The following is a 27,254-nucleotide window of genomic DNA, read 5'->3' as shown; positions in this document are numbered from 1 at the left end:
GATAAAGTACAACAACACAACAGTTGTTCACATGAATCTGCAGAAAAGAAAAACAAATTACTTCAGAATCTCCGTGCAGGAACAGTAGCGTGCAATATCTGCTCAGGCTCATGCTGCTGGGATTGGAACCTGAGACCTTGCTGCTGTGGACCACAGTCCAGCTGAACTAATGGATGAATAGAAAATCAGACTTCTTACATCACAGTTATCTTCCACTCATGTTCGTGTACACTGGAGCCCGATTCTGCACGCTGTCTAAAGTCTGGCTGAGTAAAATCCAACGAGCAAAAACAAAAAAACTTCTCCAACTCTGCAAAAGTCTGGAAGGAACACCGACCTTCTAGACCGACACGGGCTTTCTTTGTTTCATTTAGTTTTTGAAGATTATCCAGAAACGGGTTTTAATTCAAGATTGTGATGAATAAGTATAAAATGTGGGGAACGGAGCATGAATATGTTTGGGTGCATCGTACGTCAGCCTACACATTCCAGCTGACGTGGGAATTAGATCCGCCGCTCTCTAATGACAGCTGAAGGAAATACTTTCACGACGACGTAGTGATCAGTTCCCTCGCATCACAAATGCCAACCACGCGCCACCCCAGATTCCCCTGAGTGTTTACTGCAGCCGCTCGCGATCCCACCGTCGGTGGTAGACTATAAAGGTTCATGAGAAATGATTTTCAATCAGGCAAATGCAGCGGAGTGACTTTGCTCTTGAGCACAATTCAGCCATTCACCTGCTGAGCTCTAATTGCAGCTCATCTGCACCGGGTGCTCCTAAGGTGTATCCTCGCTGTTCTGGATTTGTTCCCAACTCTGCAGGACTTGAGGAAGCAGAGGAACAGATCAAGATAAAAGGAACTGAAGCACAATGTCGTTCCCGCAGGCAAGGGTAAATTAAACTTTATCAAAAGCTGAAGTGTGAACGGGAGTTTGTGCTTGGCAAGGTTAGAGGATCCGCACGGTGATGAGAGGAAGACGTTTAGATGCCTGCTGGCGCCGAGCCTGAATGATGCAAAATGAGAGGGGGGGTACACAACCAGGAAAACACACACTAAGGTGTACAGTCACTCTGGCACAGTTGCCTGTCTCCTTATTTCTTGTGTGTGTTTTACAGATGCACCATCACCCCTCCACCAGAGCTTCTCTTCCTCTCCAGACTGCTGATGAGGTCTTGGGCTCAGTGAGTCATTCTCTAGCCTCCTGCATGACCCCGGCATCGGTCCCAAAGCCCACCGCACAGCAGAGCAGCACAACGGTGCTTTTGCCACGGGTGCAAACCGTACACACACACACACACACACACATGAACACACACACACGCACACACACACACACACACACACAAACATACACACGCACACATGCACACACACACACGCACACACACACACACACACATACACACGCGCGCGCACACACACACACACACACACACACACACACACACACACACACACACACACACATGCACACACACACACACACACACACTCACACACACACACACACATACACACGCACACACATACACACACACACACGCACGCACGCACACACACACACACACACACACACACACACACACATCTACATGACACATTCAAAGACCACAGTAAACACTAGGCTGAGCTCAGACTGGACAGGTAATGAAAGACCCGCCATCAAGGGAGCCATCTGCCTCGACAGCAGCAGATCCACGGCAGCAGCCCAGACACCAATCCAGGGCGCCCTGTGAGGGAGGGTGGCAACCCCCACTGCCTGCTGGTGGTGGTCGAGGGGACCGGTGGTGCTGGTGTAGGACAGCCTCACCTGTGTGTCCCAGAGCAGCTGTGGCTACGATGTTACTCATCACCACCAGCGTGTGAATGACTCGCTGTAGTGTAAAGCACTTTGGAGTCCTCTGACTCAGAAAGGTGCTATAATGCAGCTCATTCATTACTCCTTCTGAGTCAGACTGAAGGAAGGTGACTCCCATCCCAGCTGTACCCTAAACCTCAGCAAAACTTTCCAAAGCAGAGCCTCTGAGCTTCCTGCCCCAGAAACCACCCCTGGAAATCCGCCTTCACACTCCGTCTGTGAGCCAGGAGCAGGACTCGAGCCCTGGAATCACCAAACCGTCCCCAGAAACAAGCGTGGCTGTCGTAGCAAGGACTCACTCATGTACACAGGTGTGATGAATGTGTTCTTCTGCAGAGTCTGCAGATTGTTTTTGGTATAAATGGGAGTAGATAGAACAGCTTGAGAGGCAGGAGCCGGCTGCTTAATTATAATAAATGTGTGACTCTTATCTGTCCTTAGTCAACCTTGGCACTTTTTACTGCACTCCCTTTACTGCTCCCTCCTTTGTGGCACAGAAAACACCCCCTTACGTCAAACATCTGCTAAAAACACAAGACAAGCCTTATCTCAGGCGGCGTGAGCGTGTGAAGAGAGTAAACCACTCGGTTCCTCCGTTAAAGATCATTTGGCCAGTGATGCATGGAAATCCTCACTGCTGGGGAAACAGCACAGGCGTGTGTGGCGATTGCATTTATTTAAGTCAGGTTGGATCGTGAGCTGTGCCGTAGATCAGAACCAGACCTGAGTTGATGCTGCAGCACGGGGAGGCTGTTCATCACAACCCACCAACCCACCATGATTATAGAAAACCTGCTTTCCTGTGAAGTCAGCGTTAGCTTCAAAACAAAGACAGCGTTCTTCACTTGGTAGACAAAGTGAGGATTAACAGAGCAGCAAACACACTTGTGTCTGTTTTCATGTTAACTTCTCCGTACTTTCAGCTCCTCTGGACATCTTTGATGTTGCCTTTGGGTAGCACGGCCTCACCTCCTTAGGGGATTGTTTACCCATCATCTGTGAACACTGGGCCTGCCTGGGGGCTTTCATCCAGGAGAACACGAGCCTCTTAAAGGTAGGTTTTACTCATCGAAACGTAAGAGATGTGCTCCGTTACTGCTAATCCAGCTGTTGTGGGTCGTGCACCCTCAGCAGCACCAGAGCGGCTCAGCACGCCTCCACACCGTTAACAGTCCGCACTTAAACACATTTTTACTCAATACTCTACAACACAGCTCACACTCAGCGCTGAGGAGCTGCATCCGACTCTGTCTGGCACCAGGACTCCAACACGGGAAGCTCCACCTGCTGTAAACTGAGCTCCAGTTAAAGCGGCCTTCACAGTCTGAGAAAACAAAGAATGAAGCACATCCTGCTAACCTGGGAGCTGCTGTGCGTTTGTCCTCAGGCTGCCCTCATCATTCTGCAGAATACCAGGTTTTAGTGATGCTTGATAAGGCCACATGGCGTAAAAGCATCCAGTTATTATAGCTGAAGAGCAAGTAGCAGGAAAATCAATGAAGTTAAAGCACAGCAGATCTGGTCGTGCCACACAAACAATGGCCTGAAGTGGAGAACCCTGACCTCTGTTCACTAAATAAACCGAAACAGCGTCCGACTCCGGCGCTGCTCGCCACCGCCGTCTCCATACATCACGTCTTTAGTAGGTAAAATAATGAATGCATAAGCCCACTCTCTTTGCAGTCACTTTTATTCTTTCTATAATAAAATTTGGTGACTCTTCAGGGAAGGCAATTAACTGTTAAGCAGCAGTGTGTGCATCTGCGGTGCCCCAAACGGATCATTTTCTCTTCAGCCTCCACCTTCCTGCCATCAATTTGCATATAATTCTACAAAAGGTGCATCAGTGTCAGTTAGAGGTCGTTCTTGTGATTCTGCCTCCCTGTTTCCTCTGCTGACATGTTCAGGTAGCTACACCTGAGGCACATGTGAAACCAGGAGGAATAGAAGGCAGAGTCTTGCGGCCGTGGCGGATAAAAAAGCTGAATCCAGGTGAGAGATGAAGCATCAGATGTGTGAAACAACCCTGCAGACGTACCAAAGTAAAGGACTCCTCAAGAAGAGCTTAAAAAGCACATTTACAATGAGTTATGCAGCAGTTATTAAAGTCAGCATGGCAAACTAAAACCGCCTGTTGCAACACTTTTCCTCCAGACAAAACCGTCTTCAGCACCAGAACGCAGAGATGCCACACCTGTGTTTCTTTCATTCAGTGTTCCTTACCTGTGTGTGGTGAGGAACCAGAAAGAATCAAAGATGTTTTTACGAGGGCCGGGACTTTAACACAGTAATTATGATTATGATTAATTAATTAGAATAAAATAACGCGTTAAAAAAATTCACGCATTTAATCACAGCTTGCATTTCGAGCACGGCGGAACCTTTGTCATTGCACGACTTCCTCGTAGACTGACTTTACCCGTTTAATTATAGATCCTCTTGGATAAATACAATAAAGTTTATCTCTCACCAAACAGAATATTTACTAAGAAATCACAATATAACCGTGTGTGTGTGTGTGTGTGTGTGTGTGTGTGTGTGTGTGTGTGTGTGTGTGTGCGTGTGCGTGTGCGTGTGCGTGTGCGTGTGCGTGTGCGTGTGCGTGTGTGTGTGTGTGTGTGTGTGTGTGTGCCTGCTCTGTCTTCTCCATCCCCAGTGAGTCGTGGAGGATGGCTGCTTATACTGAGCCAGGATTCTCTGGAGGTTTCTTCCTGTTAAAAGGGAGTTTTCCTCTCCACTGTCGCTTTATGCTTGCTTAGTATGAGGATTGCTGTATAGTCACTGACACTAGTCAGTGACTTGATGCAATTTGCTGGGTTCCTTATATAGGAAACATTATTTCTGATTGGCTTAATGAACTGACCTGAATTGGAATGTTTATTATGTGAAGGTCCTTGAGACGACTCTTGTCGTGATTTGGTGCTTTATAAATAAACTTGAATTGAATATCACTGACGCACACAACAATGCACAGTGATAATGGCTACTAAAACGTAATAAAAACAGAAAGAAGTTGCCTTGCTTGGACTGATGCAGGATTTAGGAAACACGCCCGCCTCTTTTCTTAACTTGGAAAAAAAAAACTTCCAGACAACAACGGAGTCCGTGTCGCGGACATTTTTCAGAGATCGTCTCTGCTGCGGCTGCCCGGTGGCACCGGAAACTTTACAAAAGTTGCGGTAAGCTATATTTTTAACATTTACGTAACATCTGTGCAGCGCTGAAAGCACCAGACAGAATAATTCTGTGTCCTAACAGTAGTTTATGAAAGTAGTCAGACAAACGAGAGGCACCTGGCTGCCGCTGGGAGAACGCTCCGTGTTCTCACTACTCTGTAAACAATCACAGACAACGTGTCTTAAAGTTGAAAACAGAAGTTTAAGTTAAAACAGAAACACTCTAAAACTTTTCTGATGATTTTCTAAACAATTCTGTCGGGGAGTTATACGTTTCTGAGACGAGTCTGTCTAAACATCACATGCATTACAATCATTAAGCAGCGAGGTGTGTTGAAGCTGTCATCAGCTAAGGGGCGGATGCTTAAGTGCATCAGGGGCAGCGAGGAACGAGGAAGTTGTGATCAGGCTGGAGATCACACCAGATTCGCTGCTGCAGGCGTGAATCTGCGGGTCTGCATCATCCCCTTCTTAACGTGACATCAGGACTTCCCATGTAAGGAAGGTCCGCTCACCTGTTCGTCAGATCATTATTTCCTCACCATGATCTTTTATCTTCCCATCATCCTCCAGTCATCCAACTGGAACCAGTTAGTGTTCCTGACTATTCTCAGAATATGCCACGCCTGCTCTGGTGTTAAAAGTTAGTACATTTAAGTCCTAGATCATATTTGTGCCTGTTCTACTGTCATTTTGAAGGATTATTATTTATTTGTGTGTTTTTACTACATCATGAGTAGAAATGCTAATAAAAACTCCCAATTATACAAACCAGTGAAACTGGAAAAAATTAGAATCTGGTGCAAAGTCAAATTTATTTCAGTAATTCAACCAGACAGAGAGACTATTTAAAGGCTCAGGAACCCTTTGTAGATGTTTTCTATTTGTAATTATCAATTTTAGTTGATTTGGGTTTTGTTTCATATCACACAGTGACATTTGAATAATTAAAATGCATTTTTTTATTAAAAGCTTTAGTTTACAGTAATAACCATGTCTAATGTTTTATTCTCTGTCTCATAATTTTAATTAAAAGTTTTGCTTTGAGAGCACACTTTCCTGAATGATTAAAATGCGATTAATTTAGATTAATTAATTACAAAGCCTCTAATTAATTAGATTAGAAAAATGTAATCAAGTCGCAGCCCTAGTTTTTACCTTTGCGACGTGTTCGGCTTCCACGTCTGTCTCCGTTCATCTGTGGACAACAGAGAACGATGTCGCCCTCTGCTGCTTGCGATGTCATCTTCGATATCCTCCATGCTAGTGTGAGCTGTGTTTGATCGCTGAAGGGCGGCGAGAACTAAAAGTTATCGTGTTTATTCCAACACCTCGTGTTGTAAAAGTCAGACAGTATTTAAAAAATCTGCCAAGAGAAAGTCAAATATCTGTGACGGGAGCAAAACCGCTAAATGTTCAAGTTAATGTCGTTTAGTTACGCCTGCAGGAAGCAAGTAAAAACAAAACATACTTTATTCTATAAACTTGTTGTTATTCACAGCAGAGCCATCACTCAGACTTTTACCGTTCTGAGGGTCTGTTTCAAAATGATGACGGTTTTAAAAACGCCCAGCTGGCCGTGTTGGTCTTAAAGCCAGCTGTGTGTGTGTGTGTGTGTGTGTGTGTGTGTGTGTGTGTGTGTGTGTGTGTGTGTGCGTGCGTGCATGTGTGTAAACAGACTCAACTACATGTATTTCTGTGGGGTTTTATGCTTTCATAGCCACAGCAGTTAAAGTGACAGTTTTAAAACACTGGAGTTATAAAAATATCTAAACGATGGCATTCGCACAAATCTGGAAATCTTTCTTTGTTGCTTCGGCGTCACCAACAGAATCTCGCTCACCTCCCGTTATCCAGCACAATGCTGATGATCCTATCAGAGCCCTGTGGCGTTATGGATTCATCAGAAGCTGGCCAAAGCCTCATCCAGCAGGTGTGGCCCTCTAGTTAGGATTCATGCATTATTCATGCATTTTCTCTCCTCACAAGGACACGTGAAATTCCTGGTAACTAGCAAACGCATGATGCTACACTCAGCACCTCAATGTTCCTCTCAAGGCCACTCTACCACAACACTGGTGCCTTTAATGCAAAGATAAAAGACGTTGATGATAGAAGGAACGGCTACACCTCCAGGAAGAGGAAGGGAAGCGGTAAAGCTGTGTATGCTAGCACTAAGGTAACGGCCATCCAAATGTTTACAAGAAAGCCTCAACAGCACTTTGTTCTTCATTCTTCCAGCTTATAGCTCTGGCCTGGACTTCCTTGTTGTGGGCAAAGTTTCAACAATCCCAGTAAAAAATGGTCAGAGGTGAGCTTTGTGCTGGTGTGCTAACTGGTACCTCTACACAGTCCTGAAAAGGTGGACTATCAGCTCCATGAATCGCTTTCATTTAAAGTCTTTGAATAAATTCTGATGAATCATTTTTAATCACAGAAGACCCGATGTACGGATTTCTCATTTCTTCCTTGCAGATATGCTAATGAAACCTCAATGGAAACCTCCTCCTTCTCTTTCTGAACGCAATAATTAGGCACCATGTTGTGCCATGGAAATGATATTGTAGTACATCTTTACACATGTTCACACTCCAAACAAGTGAACATGAGGGATAACTGATGAACAACACACTCGTTTTGAGTCTGTCTCCGTCTGCATGGAGGAAAAAGGCTAAAGGCTTCCGACTGAATCATTTCTCCGTCACTTACTGATTTATTTCATGCCTAATTGCCCATCTAGAGAGAACACTGTGGGTTTTAGTGAAAACGTGCAACAGATCAACCTGTTCTGATCATTTCTGGATGACAACATGCAGTTTCTGAGATCACAACTCAGGATTTCCTGATTAAATGACCAAACGTGTATGCGGGATCCCACAAGGTTCAGTTCTAGGGCCTCTACTATTTGCATTCTATATTCTTCCCCTAGCTGGCATCATTCAGTCTTTCCCAGACATCTCCTACCACATCTACGCTGATGATATTCAGCTCTATATGTCCTTTATGCCACACCAGTTGGACAGGCTGGCCACACTTGTACTCTGCCTGACCCAGATCAGTAACTAGCTGTCCAGCAACTTCCTAGTCCTAAATGCTAACAAGACAGAGACCCTGATCGCTGCACCCCCGGAACTTCAGCCAAAAATCGAGCAAGAAATTGCCTCCTTTTGCCCATCAGCCAAGGCCAACATTAGAAACCTAGGAGTTATTTTTGATCCAGCTATAAGTTTAGACTCACACGTCAAAACCATCTCCCGCTCTTGTTTCTTTCAACTGAGAAACATTTCAAAAGTCCTTAAACTGGTTTCTACTGCAGATCTGGAAAAAATCATCCATGCCTTTGTGTCATCACGCTTAGACTACTGTAACGCTCTTTTTACTGGTCTCAGCAACACCTCCCTCTCACGCCTTCAAGCCATCCAAAATGCAGCAGCCAGACTCCTAACCAAATCCAGCAGACGAGCTCACATCACTCCAGGTTTACAGTCCCTCCACTGGCTCCCGGTAGAATACAGAATACAGTTTAAAGTTTTAGTCCTGACCTATAGAGCTCTTAACAACCAGGCTCCAAGCTACCTATCTGAGCTTTTATCCCCACACACCACCTCTCGGAACCTTAGATCCACATCTGAAAACCTCCTGGCTGTTCCTCGAACCAGACTGAAAACCAAAGGGGACAGGGCCTTTCAGACTATTGCACCCAGACTTTGGAACAGTCTACCTTCAAATCTCCGTCTCTCTAACACTGTAGAGGTCTTTAAAAATCATCTAAAAACTCACCTTTTCATCCAGGCGTTCCCTCCCTAAATGTTAAAAAAAGATGGCTTTGTTCGGGTTCACACCTTCACTTTGTTTATACTCATGATTTTATTTACTATTTTATCACTGCTATTGTTTTTCTGATGTTTTTATTGGTCAGAGGTATTTGCCCTGATCTTTATCATGTTGTACAGCACTTTGTGATTTATATCTGAGAAAGTTGCCCTATAAATAAACTTTTACTTACTTACTTACTTACTCTCTCTGCTCCGGTGTAATGGGTGGTTACGAGCCTCTGTGGGGTGTTCTTCACCAGGAAGGATCACAATCTGGAGGGTGTAGCTAGGTGGAGGTAGCCTGCTGCTAAAGTGGCTTTCATAAGTAAAGTAGAGCTTGTCTCGCGGCTCACCGAAGTAAAAGTAAAGTACTTTTTAGTCTTTAAACCTGGGGGCAACGTATAGCACCTTCTAGGGCTTCACAACCCCCCAAGGCGCTGTACAACACAAGTCATTCACACCCAGGTGGTGATGAGCTACATCCTAGCTACAGCTGCCCTGGGGCACACTCATGAATACAAGGCTGCTGTACACGGGCACCACCGGCCCCTCCGAACACCGACAGCAGGTAATGTGGGTTAATGTTGCTTGCCCAAGGACACAACGATCACGACAGGGCTCAAACCTGCAACCCTCCGATAATGGGGCGGGCGCCTGACTCCTCTACCACTGTCGCCCCCTGCTGGATGTAACATGTCAGCAGAATAAAAATGTGTTTAAAGTGCAACACGAGGGAAGTTCAGTCAGAAACGGGAACATTTGCGTTTTGCTTATTTGACTGGTGATGGAGACGAGAGAACTACATAAAGTACACATCAGGGTCATGACATGATGAAGGTGACGGCACAGGTCCTGACAATAAATACACAGCTAGCTCAGCTAACGGTTGAAGCTAGCATGGCGATAAAACAAAATGTAGAGACGGCGAGGGGCGAGATAATCGTAGCCAGTTTCCCTCTGACGTGAAAGCATGTGATGTTGTGAGTTAGCAGCAGTAGCTGCTGCTGGAGCACTCGCCCCGTCCTCCAGCAGCAGCATGGCGCGGTCTGAAGGCCACCACATTGGTCTCCCAAACATCTTCCTCTGTCCAGTACTCCTCATCACAGATACGCATGACCTCACCGGTAGCTCCGTTCCTGACAGGGGAGACAGGAATTATTACAGGGTGTGTTGCTCGGGATGATCAACCCATTGCTATATTGGATGATATTGATTTTTGTCAGCTTATGGAGCTGCTGGAACCTCCACACATCTCATCCTCAGACACAACAGGTGCTGTGCCACAAACGGAGGATCGTCCGTAGGAGAGCGCATTCTCTCCCACTGACAAACGGTTTGAGCTGCAGAAGAAGCCGTGAGATGCAGGCTGTGTTCAGATATCTACCTGATATGTGTATGATGGAGCACCGGTGCCACGTCTGAGACAAAAATCCAGATTACAGTTAAAACGTCGAGCAAAACAGTCAGTATACGTTTTCCAGAATAAAGCCAGACTATTCCTTCCAGTGACGGCGTCAGACTTTGGACACACCAGGATATTTAGTCGATTATTTCAAGCGGAGCCGGTTGAAGTGAAGCCTTGTCGTGCTGCTGAGGTTCTGCCTTTGACCGATCCAGCAGAGCTCTGTGTGTCTGTGGACTAAACTAAAAAAGACAAGGTGCCTCTGCTGCCGGTTTCTGAAGCAATATCCCCATCAAGCTTCAACGTCTTGTGCTTCTCCTTCACAATAAGAGCTTCAAACCGCACACTCATGTTTAATCTTTAAATGTCTAAATGATGAGAATTGTCATCATTGGCACCCGTTAAACACAAACCCAGGAGCACTAGAGGGTTCGGGTATTTGCCTGTTCCCTAAAACGCATTTGTGGAATTATTTCTTCTCCGATTTCACGTTTGACTTCAAATATTTGACACTTGTTCAAATTTCCCAAATAAGCACCTTTATGAATAAACCACAAATAGGGGGCCTAAGTCTCCTCCCCTTCTGGTCGGCTCATGAATCCCCGGAAGAATGAATAAACGAAAGCAGGTCAACGGGGCTAAAAACGTGATTTTCTAACCCGCTCTGCCTTACGCCCTGGATCACACACATGTTGTACTGTAATGTAAATAAAAGTAATGATGGTGTTTCGACCACGCCTGTCACGTACTTTGAGATTTTTCAGCTTGTAAAAGTTTGTAATTAGCATGACTACACACCAGAAATCGGCACGTTGCATATGTGACGTCACCACATAAGCTCCTCCCCCCTAGTGTAGCTGCTACTCACCACATGACCAGATTCATGGTGGTTCTTTCCTCCTGTGGGAAGTTTGCTGAACTTCCAGCCATTTTCCCTCCGTTTCCTCCGTGTCTGGTTCGATGACGTCACTTTGGTGATGCGCATTTGTAGTCCTGGACTTATTTTCACACAACACCTAAAATATTGTTTCTCCCTGTTCAGAAATAAGCGCGTTCTTGGTACCAAAGTGCTTCTTTAAAATTCACAGACAGCTTATGTGAAATCCGTGGCACATAACAAGCAGATAGAAAATAACGTTTTTAGCCCCGTTGACTTGCATTTATTTCTTGTTCTTCTGGTGACCCGTGGTGCGGAAGTAGGTGGGCGTGGCTTAGGCTCCCTATATGTGAATATCTACTCTGGTGTTAGAAGCTGCTGATGTTTTAATGAAGAAACCAGCACTGGAGATTAAAGCAGTGAAAGTTGCGACAGTTTTACTTTTAACAAAAAGATCAGAAGCATTTTACGTCCCTAAATAAAACGTTACACCGGAGGAAACCAGAAGCTATTCCTTGTACCTCTAAAAAGCCACAGCATCTTTTTGTTTCACTCTCATATCAGCTGAAGAAGGCTAGACACTAACGCTGAGCTAACTATGCTAGCAAATGAGTTAGAAACAAACAGTCGGCTTTAAAATATCTCACGCTCTCAGTCTGGCGCTGATCCGTAGCTGTTAGCAGTCGCTCAGAGTGGACTGGTTTGTTTTGAAACGTGGACTGCAGTACCCAACACGACCACAGGATGTCGCTCTTATCGGGACTTTACATTAAAACCCCGTTGGCCCCAACAGTAAAGAAAGCAAAACCGTTGTCCTTGTTTGTTTTCCTGTTGCCGTATGAAAGTGTTGAGAACAGGATGTTTTACTTTCCGGAGTGTAAAAAGCACCAATTCCTAGTTTCCCATTGAGGGACGAAGCCAGAGGCATGTTCAGCCTTCTGACTGCATACAAAGCTCAGAAAAGTGAATTTTACTAAATAAACTTTTCCTTCCCAGAGAGAAAACTGGTAAATTAATCATTAGTTTTTCCTCTGAGACAGAAGGAACATCGATGTGTGTCTGAGCTTTATTCTGTGCTTTGAAAAGGGGTTTTGTGCGCAGTGGTTGAATCGCATTAACCAACCTTTAGCTGCTCCTGACTCCCGAGCTCTACGTCTTTGATGGTTTTCAGAGGAAGCGTTTTCTGGCCGACACTGATGAGCACCTGCCTCCAGAAGGAAACCGCTCCTCTGCCTCACCTCAGGACACACTCATGCCCGATGCTATTGCAGTTCTCTGATGAACTTCAGACCTTCGAACTGCCTTTCGTTTGTAGGAGATGAGCGGCTGCATGGTGAATTAATTTAACAGTTCAGCTCTTTTCCTTTTGGCATAATTTACATATCAAGTGTGTCTCTAATCAATCTGGATGTGCCTATAAGTAACTTGTACTGAAAAAAAGACCCCTGCCTATTTTTAATCAAACTTAATGGTGTATCCATTTCCCATCTTCGTGTTAATTGAAAAAAACATTTCAGTGATAAAATGTATTATATTATAAGCCCTCCAGATACTGTTATCTTCATGATGGAGCATATCAAGCCTACTGATCAAGGCAGAAAGGCTGACTTTAGAAAATCCTGCCAAAAACTAAAAATACGAACTGGAGCAGGCAGAGCTTCAGTAACCTGTTAATGCAGCGCCTGGTCGGTCTTCCTTCAGAGGAAGTCAACAGCAGACAGAAGAAAGGCCGCTAAACAAACAGGCAGGGTTCAGATGGCTGAAGCTGCTCGGAGGCTCATTAAGCAGCTTCTCTCCGTCACACCGAGCCCAAGCTGACAGAATATTTCATTAGAGATTCTGAATATTTCATCTGAAAACACGTCTTCAAATGCATCCCCCTCTCCCTTTTATGCGTTAGAGACCGGGAGCAGCAACAATTAAAGCACACTCGTCTGCACATTAAGGAAGCCCTTTAAGCAGTCGGAGCTCCTGCTCCATGATTTTAGCTTTACTCTGAGAGATTCGGGACGAATCACGCCGTTAATTTCCTCTCGGCTTGTGGCAGAGTTCATCAACATACCTCACAGAGCTGCTCATTACAGCCCCTGGCTACCCGAGTCTCCATCTCAGGGCCCATAGAAACCAACATCCAGCTCCCTTGGCCCATCTGCCACTGGATCTCCATGGCAACAACTCTTTTTTCTCTAAACAAATAAAGAAATAAATAAACTTCCAGATTCCTCTTCTTCACATCGAGGCTGGGTTTAAGCATAACAGCTAGCGACTCGGCGACTGGAGGAGAGCGTAAATAAATTCACTAAAGACAGAGTAACAACTGAGGGTTGATGAAAACGGTTCGTAACGCTGATAATTACTGAATTAGCACACGGAGCTGTGGCAGCTACTGTATCTTGGCCATCGTGTATTTATGAGATGCTCCAGCTACCAAATTCAACCTCAGCATCCCAGTTCATCACGGCAGAGAGAACAGAGGCTGAAACTAATCAGTCTGCGTCTAAATCCTGCATGTTGGGATAACATTTGCATATCTGTCTCGATTACCACGCTTTTCACTGATTGAACATTTTTGTAAAATGTGTTCGTTTTCAGCAGATGCTCGACAATCAGGGTTTGTTTTAGCCCAACTTCTTTAATGCGAAGAAACAACCGGAACAACGCAGCAACTACGCAGACATTCAAATGGTGTTCTGCAATAATGACAGCGTTCATTGTTCTGGACTGGCCTACATGCTGACGGTTGTGTAAGGAGCAGAAAAGACCAAAGGAGTGGCTCCAGCGGTGATTCTTACTGGCACCAGTTGGGTTTAACCCGGTTAAAGCTTAAGGTGGAGACAGGAAGAACCAGAAGTCTGCAGATAGGACCTAAAAGATCAAACCCTCATGGAAAACGCTGCTTACTGGTGGACCAAGAGTGATGTCACGCATGACATGTTGAGTGTCTATAAGCTGCTGCATAAATGAACTGGCATGACCAACTGGAAATTTGAACGGCTATATTTCGATTCATCTTTATTATTTTTTGGATTTTATTATTGCATTAACATCATGCCCGGTGAGTACGAGTTCTTCCAGCTAATACGCCAACCCACAACTATTGATCAAACACACTTTTATTTTGAAGTTCTTCTGACGTGCCATTTCCAACCTGTTCCGACCAAACATGTTAAAGGTAAACTATGTAAGAATTGAGTAACAGTGACATCCTGTGGTCAGATTCTGTTACTGCAGTTTCAGCTTCAGTGGGTTGCCATGTAGTGATAGGAAACTACAGTATCTGTGTTTTCACAATTACTAACTACTTAAAAATAATATACTGTACACTACCAAGTTTATTTCAATAACACGTTTTACAACAACATGACAGTTGATCAAAGTGATGAACAAAGACTCAGGATACATCAGTGATGGGAAAAATAAAACGGTGAGATGCAATTATAAAATCAGTGTTCAAAAGCAAGATTTATAATATAGTAAAGAAAAACTAGGGCAACATTAGAATCACAGGAACTACGTTTCCATGTTGGCCTGGAGGCCCCGAGATTCCCTCACAGAAGCTGGCAGCAGTTCCCAGGATGAAGGAAGTCTGGTCTGTGGATGGGCGGCCGCTTCCCAGCAGGACTATCCAGAAGAGGATGGGTGGACTCTTTATGTTGTCTGGACTGATTGTGCTGGAGGTAATAAAGTGTCATGATTCAAGTCCTCCAGCCATCCACTCTACCCCAGACATCACCTGAACTCCACTTCCCAGCATTCCCTGCAGCGGCTTCCGTCCCTCCATGTCATCACGCTCACCCTGTTTCAGGAAGTCCCTCGCAACAATCAGAGCTCAGTCGTTGCTCTCTGTCTGTTGCTTTAGCGTTCCCGGTTCAGGTCGGTTTACGGCGTCTAGTGTGGTAGCGTGTTTTTGAGTTGGTTTAACTTTTACTTTCCAGCGCCTCAGCTCACTCCCTCACGCCGCGCACCTACAGCTTCCATGCTCACCTCGTGGCTTCCTGGTCGTTGTTTCAGCCAACCAGGAGGAAAAAAGGCTCGTCATGGCTGGAGATAGCTGCTGATGGAGAGTGGAGCCCTATAACAAATGCAGAACAGCGGTGGTGCTGGAGACGAGGCAACCAGGAGGTAATACGCCAGGCTCAAACATGATTGGCTCTGAGACCAGGAAGAAGGAGAGGGGCGCTGTTTGTTAACAGAAAGGCCGTAACGGCCCGGCCGTTTTTGCAAACAGAAGACCTGGCGTTCCCCCGGCCAGCTGAAAAGGAGATCTTGTAACCTCCCTGTAATGAGATCGAATCATTGGACTGTTTCGTGGTTATCTTACATAGTTCACCTTTAAATGAAGGAGCTAGCAGCGTCATGGCGAGCAGTGAGACAACAGGAAACGATTATTAATCTGACTCTGTGGCTGAATTTCAGACATCAGCAAACATGGAATCACTGAATCGATACGAGCGTGTATTGTGATCCCACTGGTGAAATCTCAGACCTTGTACTCACATGTGGACCACAACAGTGAGGTGTGTGTGTGTGTGGGGGGGGGGATTTGTGTCGTGAACAAAGCAAGTGTAAAGTTTAAAATCTTGTAACTTTGCATTTTTTAAATCAACGGAGCTCCTCCACTCGGAAGCAACACAACAAATGTTTTATGCAAATGATATAGAACGGTGAACAAAATGATGAATGACCTGCTGCTGCACCTTTCAGAGTCAGAGGACTCCAAAGTGCTTTACACGACAGTGCATCGGTCACAGGTTGGGTTTGAATCCAGGTCTGAAGATTGTTGTTGAGATCATTTTTGCACCAGATTTGCTTGCAAGTAAACAAAGTGAGATTTCTAAGTGGAGACATGATCTCTGATGCACCAAAGGTCTACAACCGAACAAACACTGTCATTAAAGAGCAGCTTCATCTTAATGAGGTGTGCAGAAACAACTCAGGATCATCAGCTTTTGTTCGACCTCCTCAGATCATCGACTGTCTGTCTCACTGCTAATCGTCATCTTCACACGGTCTTGTTATAATTAGTCCTATTCTCAAGGGTCATGTGACGATTAAATGTTATGAGTTGTGTAGGGTGCTTGTTCGCTGTTCACTTTCAATAATGCATGAAAATGACAACATGAGTTTGTCAGTAAAGTTTTATTTGATCCATAATTAAAAAGGTTTGCAGTTCTTTAAACATGAAAAAGTAAGAAAGTCTCCTGAAACTCAGATATAAATGCTGATGAACGTCCGTGCTGCAGTAAACTAAAGGGTACGTCCGTGTATGACGCGTGTTTGGACCTAGCAGCCATTTGCACACACAGCAGCTACGGAGGCACGTTTGAGAGTGGTGTGGTGAGCATTGCACATGTTAGATGTGTTGTTACTGAACTGTGCATGACAGCTGGCCACAGCGTGTGAACGGACCGGGCGTCAGGGCGCTGTTGTCGGACAGACGGATGATGACATCTTTGAGCAGAGAGGAACCTCCCATCAGAGAGCTGCCAGGAGAGGCGGCGCAGAGAGAGAGGCTCTTATCATGTTCAGGCCTGAAATATTTATTTAACACAATAGCCACTTACAGTCGCTGTGGATCAAGTGTGACACAACACAGAGCTGTTAAAGGAACAGTTCACGGCTTTGGAAGTGGGTTTCAGTGTGAAGGTAATAAACAATTCATGTTCAGGGGTGGGGGCAGCTCGCCGAACAACCCCCGTTTGAAGGTTAGTTCTGAGCAGACAGACGAGCCGGAAGCTCTGGAACAACTCGTAGATTCAGATTTCATAGCAGATTTAGCTAATTCCACAGCGATGATGGGATTAGCTAACTCCCTAATGAGGTTTGGCACAGTGCTGTGTGTGTGTGTGTGTGTGTGTGTGTGTGTGTGTGTGTGTGTGTGTGTGTGTGTGTGTGTGTGTGTGTGTGTGTGTGTGTGTGTGTGTGTGTGTGTGTGTGTGTGTGTGTGTGTGTGTGTGTGTGTGTGTGTGTGTGTGTGATCGGTTGTTTCTCTGATAGACGAGCTCCTGTCCAGGAGCAGAATAAGTGAGCCTGAGCCCCACAGAGGAGCGAGCATGTGCAGAAAAACGAGTGAGCGGGGTTTGAAGCTGGAACTGTTGCACCCTTCTGCCCTTCTGCTGAGCTTCTACCTAAAATAACTAAACATAAAAACAATAAAGGAATCCAGAGTGGAAAACTGAAGTGTCCCTGAGGTCCAGTGATCAAAGCCTACTGGTTGTGCAGCACCAGGCTAAAGGTCAAAGGTGACAGATCATCTGCTGCTGTGGCCCCCAGACTCTGGACCTCTCTCCCCCTGAGCCTGAGATCAGTGGACTCAGTGGTCTCCTTTAAACTCACCTGTTCAGGCTTTTGTATGACCCTCTCCTTGTTCTGCTCTCCCCACCTATTCCACCTGATTTCCCTCTTTCCTGTTCACTCTCTCTCTTTCTTAACATTTTTAATCACAATTGTCTATTTTTTGCTCATTTTAAATATATTTTTAACCATTTTCTAAATGATTTTTTATATTTTTACACTTTTTTTGTTTTTGTGAAGCGCCTCGTGGTTTTTATCTTGAGAGGCGCTATAGAAATGATATTTTCTTCTTCTTCTAAAGCGTTTCCTCCCAGACGTTTGAATATTCTTAACATTTTTAGATTTTCACCATCCCCTCTGTTGGTCGTGGATTTGCTCAGACTAGCAGCTAACTTCTTGATCGGGTCAGAACTAATCTCTGTTTCTCTAAGCTGTGGTCATTCAGAGGGCTTTCCTCAACAGGGAGGATGCCCATGACTTTAGCACAATGACCCACTAAAGTGTAAACAAAAATGTTTTCCTTCTCATTACTTTTTTAAGAGCAAAAACTAAAAGTTGTCTAGTATTTCATCTCATGATTGCTGTGGCGTGAGCGACGCCTTAAACGAACTCAGATTAACCGAATGAAAGAGCCTCAGTCTGGAGGTCTGGGCTGGCTGTAATCTGACCAGCAGCTGCCAGAGCCAGGATGGAGAACTGAAGGATTACCGGCTGTGTGCGGTGGGCATTACGGTGTAACACTCCTGTGGAATATCAGACGACAGCATAAAAGATTTTATTGGCTTGGGCGAGTTGTTATGAGTAGATCGCCACTGATCGGCTCGTGTATATAACCGCAGCTGATCGCTTCATCTGTTTAGTTTTTAAGAGCCGCGTTTCGTCGGCCATCGTTTGCCGTTTTGCAGGCGTCGTTCACCCGGCGCCTTTACGAGCTCCCACAGCCGCGTGCTTTCACACAGACAACACAACGGCTTCACTGCTCACATTGCTTTTATGTTGACTTCATTTATATTCACCGTGTGGCCGCACTCTTCTGCAAAGCGTCTACCACTTCATCGCTGCGTTGCCCATATCCATGTTCATTTATGCCTCCATGAAGCAGCCTCGTTCTCTCAGCTGTTCCTTCACACTGACATCCTACTGGACGGTGGTTTTAGATGGACTGGCTCACCGGTGTCATCAATACTGGCATCAAGCGGAAACCTAAACTCAGCCACACCACAGCTACGCTCGTGTCCATCTGAAGGTCTGATGCTCCAACAGAGTCGACACTGAGAGCAACGTCATAAAACAAGACCAATGCCCTTGTTTTGGGTTTATCACCTCCTGATTTTAGACCAGGTTTCAGTTTTTTACATTTCTATTTGTTTCTCTAAAATATCCACATTTTCTAACTGTTTGAATTTTGTCCTTCCCCCCCGGTCAGGAGCTGTCAGGAGCAACCCCTTTCAGCCCAGGTTCCCTATTAGCTGCAAACCAAGTTCGTCATTTTCTAGCATGAATCGCATGAGCTTACTGATGTCTTCAGATGCCTTTTGTTCTAAAGTGGTCTTCGTAAGGGCGTAGGAACCGGGGGGCCGGGTGGGATGTGTCCCCCCCACTACTGAGCTAGTTCTGACGCTCCTGGGTCTCAGTGTCGTCGGGAGTGATGAAAGAGCGTCTCAGCTGTCAGTTTGTTTCCTGCAGTTGAGGAAAGGCACAAAAAGAGAGAAACTTTGGGAGGAGTTTGGCTTTCAGGCCTGAAAAATAACAAATAAACAGAGAATTAATTCTAATTTTGGACTCGGTCGTGTGTCCCTTTTTATTTTTGTACTTTTTGGTGCTTTGAGCTTTTTAAAAAGGTTTAAAAAACATGTTAAGGATGATTGTTTTTATAATTTGGAACAGACTCTTCATGAGAAAAGTGAAGCGAGAACATTTACAAACACGTCTCTTTTTGTCCTGAACTCCTCTGCATGGAGGGTTTGAGCTCCTACCGTCTGGGACGAGGTTCAGACCCCACAGAGCTGCTTCATCACTCAGAGCTTTAATTCTGATGACTTCTGGACGTTTCTGAAACCGCGCTCCTGAGGAATGACGAGAGCTTAAGCTGCTTCTTTAGACACAAAACCCTGAGCCTGAACAGAACAGTCTAAAACTACCCACAATGCACTGTGCTGCACAGATGTTTTCCTACAGAAAATGAGATTAACGTGTACAGAGACACTGATTTTGTTTAGATTTGACAACTTAGTTGTTTTTATTTTCACATTTTAAAATGATCTGAACTCTGTTCATGGTCATCGGTTGGTGGGGGCTGGGGCCGCTCACCAGGCCATCACCGGTGGTGGTTGGAAGGACCGGTGGTGCCAGCGTTCAGCAGCCGCGAGCTACGGTGTAGCGCATCGCCACAGCGCCGCAGGAACACAGGAAAGACGGTTAAAGCAGGAAGCTCTGAGAAAATGGTTAAAAAAGCAGAAATGTTGTGATTTGAAGCTTCATGTCGATGAAACGTGTTTCCTGAACTCAGTCAGAAAGGTGTAGATCTACGTGTTCTACTTTTGTTTACCACAAACCTGTCATCTGTGTAGAGAACCTGGCTAGGCTCTGCCAATTATGTAGTGTAATGGTTTATGCTCTTTTATGAAAGATGAACCATCCTACATATTAATTTGAGGTATTAATTTTTAATAAATTCATAACCAAATTTTATAGGGTTAAGAAGACTCAAAGGTTGTTTTCATCGATAAACTGTTGATAATATCCGTGGGTCTGTGTTTCAGTTCAATGAACAAACAAGTTTGACAGTTAAAAGTTTTAATTCTTCAAATTAAACTAATGATTTTGAAATGACAAGCATAGGAAACAACAATCAACATTGGCAACTTTGTTGAACAATCTTTAACAGTTGATATTGTAAACTTGCTCAGATAGACCTTGTGTTGGATGTGTGAAAATTGAACATGAGGTGAGATGAATGCGTGTGTGCGTCTGATTTTGCTTCAGGAAGAAACAGGTGTCTGAGTGAAAAGTGATGGTTTGAATAAACTTAGGTTTCGTTGGAAAAGATGCATCAAACGCTATCTGTCGTGGACTGCCTCACCGACTTAGGACCCTCTTTTAGATCCGGGACCCAGGAGGGTGGTACTCCAGATGACACCTCGGCTGGCAGAGGAGACGGAGGTGTGCTGGCGACCCGGTCCAGAGTTGCCCTCGGTACACGTGATGATGAAGCGTTTGCAGATACGCTTTCTTAAGTTTAAATTACTCAAAAATCAAAAGACTCGGGACGAGTCTGCATTAGCGGTTGCAATTCGGCTATCCTGTCTGGCTTGGCAGGAATAGCGTGGGGGGGGGGGAGAAAGGAGCCGGTGTCTCCGTTCCCCCGTTAGCGGTTGTTCACACGTCCCCTCCCTCTCGTTGACCAACACGAACTGAATCATGAACTGAAACTTACCAAACCCAGTTCTCTTCTCAAAGCAAACGTGTGCGTCAGCAAATGTGTTTTGAATTTACTGTGAGAGTGTGTGTGAGCGAGTGTGAAGGTCACCACTAAAACATCTTCAAAACATTACTTAATTAAGCATTGCCTCATTATAGTTATTATGATTAACCAAAGCATAATAATAATTCATTTGATTAAAATACATTTAAAATGAGTAAAATGGTAAAATGATTATTTAGCATTAATAAACAAAGGAAGCGTAAGACTCTTTATTATGACTAGCTTTCATGAGAACAACATCTTCTGGCACTGCAGGTGGCAGATGTTATGGTTTGCAGCAGACTCTTGCAGACTTCATGTCGGCAAAGGTCTCACTCTGTGGGTGAAAGTTCTGCGCGACCCAGCTCTGACCCAGCCGGGCCAAGTACGACCTTTGGCACAGAAAACCCATATTTCCTCACGTTACATCTGTCATCCTGGAGGTGGGACGTCCACGAGAAGCAACATGTTTTTAAAAATGAGAGGATCGAAACGTGTCTGGTGTTATAATTTTATCAACCAGTCTAATGAATGTTCCTGAGAGGTAAATGAGGTCATCGTCTAAAGAAACGAATGAGTCACGACGTTCACAGCAAAATCATTTCAACTGAACTTTTAACAGATTCAAACTGGACCAGTTTTATCTCAGATGTAAAGAGAAAAGAACATTTTCAGTTTTCTGATGTCATTAAAATCATCCGTTAGCTTTCTGATTCCAGTTAGAATCAGATTTCAAAGCGTGAGCATGCAGAAAACGACTGATGCTGAATGATGAGCACAGATCAGAGCAGAAACACCGGCCTGTCGGGTTGGGTTGTTGCATGTTTGCTAATCAGATCTCATTAAAACAGAGTTTTGAATAAAAAGTTTAAATCATGACCGTGGATTATTCTGTGCTGTTTATGCCCAGAAAATCTCGAATTATGAGCATTTATGCTCACACTGCTCTCCCTAAAACATTTCTATGTAACATTTGGAAATCAAACTTTAAGATCCCCGATCATGTCTGCCTTTGGCCGATGCTGTGGTCCTCGTGGCTTCATCAGACCTTCAACTCTCACTGAGAGGGTTTGCAGCCGGGATGAGGGTCAGCACCTCCAAATCCGAGGTCGTGATCCTTAAATGGAAAAAAGGTAGATTGCCAGGTCCGGGTCAGAGGAGAGGTCTTCCTTCAGTGCAGGACTTCGTATGTCTCGGGGTCTTGTTCCTGGGTGAAGGAAGAAGGAAGTGGAGACAGACAGGTGGATTGGGGCTGTCATGGACACCAAACCTGTCTGCTGTCATGAAAGGTCTAAGCCAGAAAACAAATTTCTTCCTTTACCAGGTGATAGCAATCCAACCCTCACCTGAGGTCGCGAGAAGAAGAAGAAGAAGAAGAAGAAGAAGAAGAAGAAGAAGAAGAAGAAGAAGAAGAAGAAGAAGAAGAAGAAGAAGAAGAAGAAGAAGAAGAAGAAGAAGAAGAAGAAGAAGAAGAAGAAGAAGAAGAAGAAGAAGAAGAAGAAAATATCATTTCTATAGTGCCTCTCAAGATATAAACCAGGAGGCGCTTCACAAAAACAAAAAAAAAGTAAAATATTTAAAAAATCATTTAGAAAATGTTTAAAAATATATTTAAAATGAGCAAAAAATAGACAATTGTGATTAAAAAATGTAAAAAAAAAGAGAGAGTGAACAGGAAAGAGGGAAATCAGTGGATCCTGAGGAAGGTGGAATAGGTGGGGAGAGCAGAAGAAGGAGAAGGTGATGAGGGTCCCACCAACGCCTGAACAGGTGAGTTTAAAGGAGACCACTGAGTCCACTGATCTCAGGCTCAGGGGGAGAGAGGTCCAGAATCTGGGGGCCACAGCAGCAGATGATCTGTCACCTTTGACCTTTAGCCTGGTGCTGCACAACCAGTAGGCTTTGATCACTGGACCTCAGGGACCTGCTGGGGGTGTAGGGACTAAGAAGATCACCAATGTAAGATGGTGCTTGTCCATGTAAGGCCCTATAGACCAGAACCAGGATCTTGAAATGAACCCTGAAGGTGACTGGCAGCCAGTGAAGCTGGAGGAGAAGCGGGGTGATGTGGGTGTGTGCTTTGGACAATGATCAAAATGAAGCTGAGATGGTTCAGGAGTTTGGTTGGGATGCCCCCTAGACCTGAGGGAGGCATTTTAGGCATCCCTGCTAGTTTAACCTCTAAGCCTGCCTGGAGGACACCACGGTGTCCCTTTGGAGGAGAGGACAGTCTTGCTAGGGCTGCAGCTCCCACCTCCTGGACCTGGGTGAGCTAGCAGGAGAGAGGATGCATCTGTAAATGTTCACACAGCAGATAAAACATGAATTATGTTTGCACATTATGTGTATTTGTGCAGCAGCTCATTGTTGCTGCTGATGCACTCGTGGACTTCACGCACAACAACAGCCGTCGCTAGGGAGAAAATTAGAGTGGCCGTTATTGAAACACAGAAGGATTGCTATCTGCTGCAATATTCATACAGATTCAACAGATTCTGTCTTCTTCACTCTGCAGCGAACTTAAACTTTGGCACTAAATAGACGAGCATGCTGCAACCACTGGACTCATGCTCGGCTCAGATCGACGGCTCATCTCAGGAGGTTCTGGGAGCGGGAAACAAAAGATGCAGCAAATGTGGATGATGTTATTTTCCCCGTCCTCACTATCAGATTGATGTTGTAGCAGGCGCTGTAACCCCATTTCTGTGAAAACAGACTTCACTGCCCCTGCACAGACGGTTGGCCAATCAGAATGAGCAGCTATCTATCAACCAAAACTATGCAAGGCTGTCAAAATCCTCCTCGGCATCCATGACTCAACAGTGACTATGTAGGTCAGCTCTGACAGGCTCTATATGCTCGGAGGGTGTAGCTGCATCCTGCAGAGAAAGCTTGTGTGCTGACACATGCATGCACACATGCACGTGGACACACACACACACACACACACACACACACACACACACACACACACACTTACCTAAGACTAAACACAGTCAGGTACAGAGCTGAGGAGTAGCTCCTCTGGTGTTATTGTTTAAAAAGTCGGTGCATTTAATTAATGATGCATCGGCCCTGAGTTTAGTCCTATTAGCTGAATAAAAAGGTCTGACACCATTAATGCAACAGAAGTGTTTGCTGTAAACAGTAAAAAGAACTAAAAACAATCATCATTAAAAACACCCAAATCTAATGGTGATCAAAGCAATCTGTGATAAATAACAATAATAATAATAATTATTATTATTATTATTATAGATCTAGGCTTTACTCATCTTATTTTACTTTATTTAGACGTGATTACCTATCCAGACATTTAAATCTACAGTGTTTTAGAGGGATACTCTCGTCATCCTTTTATAAAAAAGACTTCTGGGCGTTTCTTCGTGGTGGACGTCTGCCTTGTCAGGACGAACGGTCAGGGCTGATTTCTGATTTCACCCGAGAACAAACTAATGCAGCCATCTTTGGCTCGAATATCGATCTGATGTTATTTTATCAAACCTTGGTTTCACCTTCGTTGTCGCGTTAAATCTCCATCAGACTCTTGGTCCCGGATGATGTTTACAAAGTCTCATGTAAATAATAACCATGATATTCCTGCTGCACATATTTATGGTTTACAGAAATGTGAAAAAGATTATTTTAGATGCCGTTTTTCTGAAAAGGCTTATCGAGGCTTAAAGTCCCTTCTCGCGGATGCATTTCATCAACACGCGGTGAAGGAGTTTTTTGTCAGGTTAATTAGATTCGGTTTAACCCCTGAGAGAAAAGCACACACATGCAGCCATCGGTGAGGCTCCTGAGCGTCGCTGGCTTCATAAATCTTAGGGGAATTACCTTCCACGAGAACGAGTCATGACGCCAAAAGGCAGCAGCTACTAACTAGTGCCTGGTGGGCCCTTGCTTATCATCAGCAGCATTTTTGTGTTGCAAATATTCCCACAACAGCCTTTGATGTAATTACTTTCCAAACAGCTCCCCTCTAGCCAATATCCTGCTCCAAATTCACGGCTTGGCTTGTTTGCAACGTCGCCCCAACACACATTTTTCATTTGTAGCCCACGGAGAACAAAGATGGTGCACTTCCTGCGACACCGGGGAGAAGAGCAGGCTCTAATCAGTATTGCTGCTCAGCAGAGAGTAGAACAGACAAGAGCCACTCATGAATACCAAATAATTAAACATGTCTTAGTTTTAGTCTTAAACTTAGTCAGGAGGCAACGGAGGACAAAGGAAGCAGAACCTGCAGCGTCCTTCTTGACCAGGAAGCTTGACGGTTCTCATCAAACCAGTTTTATTCTGATAAACCTTTAAAAGCTGCTTCTTAACTAAAGCTGTGATGAAATCAAACAGGAATAAAGTTAGACCCGTTAAATGTTGCGTTTGGTGGTGGATCAATGAGCTTGAAAACTTCTAATATAACATCTGATAAAGTAAATACGTGTAAAAAAACAACAATTCCAGGTGTTCCGCTACAGGATGAGCCACAAACGGCTTCACCCAGTAACCCCGACTGAGTGCTGGCGCAGTTTGACCGCTGCCTTATTAAGTATCGCTGGCTGCACTGCGGTGAGGTCATCACAGACTCTTTATTGGAAGAACAGCTGCGGCTGCTTCTGTATAACGTGTTACGAGGCCAGCCGTGGATTCTGGACCAAACTTTCATGAGGTAGAAGACGAGTCTTTCACGTGGCCAGATGTTAAATTTTCTACTAAAGGTTGTACTCGCTCTCGTTGATGCCTCATTATTTGTGTATTCTTCTGCACACACAGGATTACAGAACGTTCCTGTCATACGCAGGCTTCTCTTTTGTTAAATATCCCCGTGACAGATGTTCCACGCTTTTAGGATAGATAAAATCTAAATTAATTTGGTGAGTTTTTAAAGTGAATTTCAAATAAGTGAAAGAAACATCATTGTGGTGCAGCAAGTTAGAAATAAACGTTAACTATACAGATGCTCGGTCGGGTGAAACAGTCACTACAGTCTGCTTTAACACCATTAAAGGTGCAGTGTTTTAGAACAAAGTAAGGTGACATCGTGATTTAGTTACTGTAATCTCTCTCTCTGTCTCACTCTTGTGAGTTTCACGACTGTTGCCAGTGACGGATCAGCACCAGAGGATTCTAGATGACAAGCAAAGACGAGTCATTTACAGTCCATCAGGCTGTTAGCCTAACAGACGTGAATACATACGAGGATCCTAACTGGAGCAAACAGAAGAGCTCACATCACTCCTATTCTGACGCCTCTGCACTGGTTACCCGTTAACTTTAGAGTCGTTTTAGAGTCCTGACTAGAACTGCATGGCCAAGCTCCTCCCTATATTACTGACCTGTTAAAGCCTTATGCTCCAACCCGAGCCCTCAGGTCCACCCACCAGAACCTTCTAGAAGTACCAAAGACCAGATATAAAAGTCCAGGTGATCGCTCCTTCCAGACTGTTGCACCCCGACTCTGGAATGATCTTCCTTTATCCGTACGCAGCGTTGACAGTCTGGACACTTTTATTTAAAGCTGCTTTTACCTAAACCTGTTATTTTCTTATTTTAACTCAAGTTTGTATCATCTGTCATTGGTTTCATGGTGTTTTATAACTGTATGACTTTGTTTTTATGATTTTAATTCATTTTTATTTGAAGCTCATTATGATTTTATAACTCTGATTTGTTTTGATCAGTGTGAAGCACTTTGTGATTTTCTGTCTGTGATGAGCGCTATAGAAATAAAATTTACTTGCACAGACGCCCCATTGGGCGCTGGAGAGCGTAACAGCGTGGCCGCCATATTGGATGGGTTTCTCACTTTCCAAACCCAACTTGAGCAACTTTATTTTTTGGGCAGCCTACTGTCACGTTGAGGAGATGTTTAGGACCCAAAATGCAGATTACCCAGACAACAGGAGGCAGAAGTTGATTCAAAGTAAAAATCTTTTTATTTACAGGATGAAAGAACAAAAATTAATCCAAGGCAGCGATCCAAAAGTCCAAAAGTCCTGGAGAACAGGACACCCAAAGCTCTCTTAGAGCACCAAAAACCTTGAGACAAAAAGCTCAGACAGAGTATGAACACACGCTGACAACAATACAATGGACCGACAACCACACAGAGACAAGACAGGGCATATAGAGACTGGGAAGATGAGAGGGAGATGAATTGCAGGTGTGTGGGGAGAGGGACCAGGTGAACACTGGTGGGAAAAAACACTAAATAATGAAAGGCTGTAACAAAGGAAAATGACCTAAGAGAAAAACAGAAGACCAGAAGGCATGAACCATGACTAATATTCTAAGGGGAAGCTGACACTAAAGGAAAACACTACAGAAAGAAACTACAGGGGCGTGGCTAAGAGGGGGCCAA

Source organism: Nothobranchius furzeri, chromosome 9 (assembly GCF_043380555.1).
Source record: "Nothobranchius furzeri strain GRZ-AD chromosome 9, NfurGRZ-RIMD1, whole genome shotgun sequence".
Lineage (NCBI taxonomy): Eukaryota > Metazoa > Chordata > Actinopteri > Cyprinodontiformes > Nothobranchiidae > Nothobranchius > Nothobranchius furzeri.
This window is presented reverse-complemented; position numbering follows the sequence as displayed.